A 3,081-nucleotide genomic window follows, 5' to 3' on the forward strand; every position below is an offset into this window, starting at 1 on the left:
GAAAAATTAAAAAGCAATATATTGTCTGACTCCAGAAGCATTTCCTTTCAACACTTGATGTATTTTTTAAATGTTATGTAGTACCAGGGATTATGAGACAGGAATCCTCCCAGGTAATAAATTGCAGATGTTTGTTTGCTATGCATGAATGTAGAAAACACAACTTCATATTCTTGGTTTGAACCACAGAGTCAGAATTCCTTTTCTTAAGCAAATATTCTAACCCTGGAGTTACTTGGTTTCCAAGTGAGTTGGGGATGTTCTGCCTGAAGAGACAGCTTGAAGAGAAATTAAAGTTTTTTCAGTGTCTAAAGGGGCTGCATGAGACAGAGAGGGGCTTTTCAAAAGGACATGGTTGATAGGGAAAAGGGCAATGTCTTTAACACAGAGTAGGTTTAGGTTAGATATTAGGAAGAAATTCTTTACTAGGACTGTGGTGAGGCACTGTACTGGCTGCCCAGAGAAGCTGTGGGTGCCTCATTCCTGCAAGTGCTCCAGCCCAGGCTGGATGGGGCTCTGAGCACCCTGGTCTAGTGGGAAATGTCCCTGTCCATGGCAGGGGAGTTGGAACAAGAGGATCTTTAAGGTCCCTTCTAATCCAAACCATTATATGGTTCTGTGATCTCTTGTGTTTGAGTGAGAAACTCCATCCAAGGTCAAGTTGGGAAAAAACCCAAAACCAACACAAAATATTTTCTTACAAAACCCCTAGAACACTAAGACATTCCTAACCAATTCCAACTTTAATGGCATCTCTTGACCTTTTGTGTCAATTGACTGGCTCCATTGTGACTTTAGCTGTGTGAAAGGTCTTTAGCATTTGGGTAGGTCAACCAGCTCAGAATGCCCCATGTGGAGAGGAGACTTAGAATAGAACAGAGGCATTCCTGCAAAATTAATCACTGATCCTTTTGCACATATTCCCCACCAAAACCACTAGTTTTAATAATGACTTTTGGTGGGAAAAATATTTGTCCTTTTATCTCCAGAGTTAACTCATTTCACAAATAGTAACAAATAATAGCACTTGATGTTCAACTCAGCACTAGAGCAAGAAACTTCCCCTTTTTATCCACAAAATAAACAGGAATTCACAGTCAGTGTTATAACTTCTCATATATTACAAGTCACAGATTTATGAATGAAGACAGTTTGGATAAGCTGAATAATAGCCTCTTCAGGGTTTGGCAGAAGAAATTTACAACACAATCTCCACTTTTACAGGTGAGCTGTCTCTTTATATGATGGAGGATAGGATGCACTCAGACAGTTCACATGTTAATGTATCTTCTTCAATAGACTGTCCTAATAATGAAAAAAAGGTAAATCTGCCTGTAAAGTTGTCATTTGGAATGTTGTTACTTGAGAGGGTGCAGTGCAGAGAGAAGAATCCCTCCATCACTGAGCTGTTTCAAAACTTCTGTGAAAACAATTGTTGGTGTTCTTTTTGTTTGTTACCAACCTGTCACTGTTGCTAACCATTTCCCCCCTCCCAGCCTGCATCCTTCAACACTAAATCTTTCCCCAAAGGATCTACAGAACCAAACTTGCTCTCTGCTGCTCTTATTTTGAGAAACAAAAAATACCATCTCACCCATCTCCAGTGTCCAAAATGCTTCATTACAGCCAGATGTGTCTGCCAAAAGAACCTTCCAAACTACATGCCTCTGGGTCAGCAGCTAACTAGATAAAATAATAAAGAGTCCAGTTTTATTCTCTAATGGATCTTGTACAGAAAAATACATTTTAATTCATACATTTACTGCTTTGACTTTTTTCAGTAAGAAGTGTCACACATGGATATAAGAAAGAAAGGAATTTGGCCTCTATGTCAACTGAAGTTTAATTCCAAAGAGTGGTGTCAGAAGCTGAGATTGAAGTCCAGAACCACTGTTATTCCTAGGCTTACCCATTCATTATAAATGGTTTGAAATAAAATTACATGTTTTTATTACTGTATTAATTTAAAGGTTCATGTATCAAAATATTTGCATTACCTTTTTTATAGATATAGTAATAAAAATTGGTCTAAAAATAATAGGTCCTATGATATTTATGTATTAGGCCATTTTGATAATTACGATGTTCTGCTTCTTGCATTGCCAAAATGATACAAAAATAATAATAACCCCCAAACCCAACAGTTTGCCAAGTTTTAATTACAGGATTATAGGGCTGGAATTCTTCATTTTGTTTGCTGCTAGATTTAGCAAGTAAGTGGCTATCTAAACTTCCTTTCCCAAGCTCTGTTCTGCTATGTAACACACTGTCCCATGATTCCTTCTTCTTCACTTTATGCTAACAGTCAGGAATGTATGAAAACCAAGAGCTATGGAAGATTTTGTGCTGACTTCAGAAAGAAAGTATGAAAATGGATAATGGAACACCAATCCCAAAATTAAAGAACAGCAAGAATTCAAAATCTAAGGGTTTTTTTTGTTTGTTTTAGACAACACTGAAAGGAAGATTGTCTCTGATGGACACTGATTGAGTCTTGTTTGCATGAAGCAGGATTCATTACCTAGCACAGCTTTTGAACTCTTAGTTTTCACTTCAGGCAGTCAGCCACAGGCCAGTTTAAAATCAGCAACACTCTGCCTACAAAGCACCCACAGGCTTCCTTAAGCTGTAGATTGGTATCACTATCATTCAAAAAACACAGGATTAAACCTTTTCCTGAACATCCAGTAAACCACAAAAAGTCTTGAGAAAAATATTCCTATTAAACAATTGATTTCATAGTGCACTATAGAATCTCATCATAGCACTCACCTCTGCTTGCTGAACCAGAGATAATTGTTGCTCAGACTGCTCCACCACAAGAAATTAATTTCCAAGTACTAGCCACAACACCTAAATACAACAGCTCACACCCCCCCCCCAAAAAAAAAAAATTACAGCTCCTACAAGACTTTTATATTGGTTCAATTGTGTGCTGGTGGTTGCAGGGAGCAGGGATTAGTTTTGAGATTAAACTCACCTGAGGGATTGGAGATGAAATTCACCTGTAGCAGAAAAACATTCTTTGTAAGATTTAGTAATTCCTAAGCAGCATTTTGAGTGGGTCACAATATTTTTTTA

The 3,081-nt window shown here is 37.7% G+C and overlaps 1 long non-coding RNA gene across 1 annotated transcript; it reads right to left on the reverse strand.

Annotated features, from left to right (window-relative positions):
* Positions 1-762: 762 nt before the first annotated feature.
* On the reverse strand, positions 763-2,875 carry LOC306805478. The gene is made up of 3 exons (XR_013775222.1): positions 2,773-2,875; positions 1,595-1,683; positions 763-1,305 (listed from the first exon to the last, which is right to left on the reverse strand). It is a non-coding gene; the product is annotated as an uncharacterized lncRNA (long non-coding RNA).
* Positions 2,876-3,081: the final 206 nt, after the last annotated feature.

Source organism: Erithacus rubecula, assembly GCF_903797595.1.
Source record: "Erithacus rubecula genome assembly, chromosome: 9".
Lineage (NCBI taxonomy): Eukaryota > Metazoa > Chordata > Aves > Passeriformes > Muscicapidae > Erithacus > Erithacus rubecula.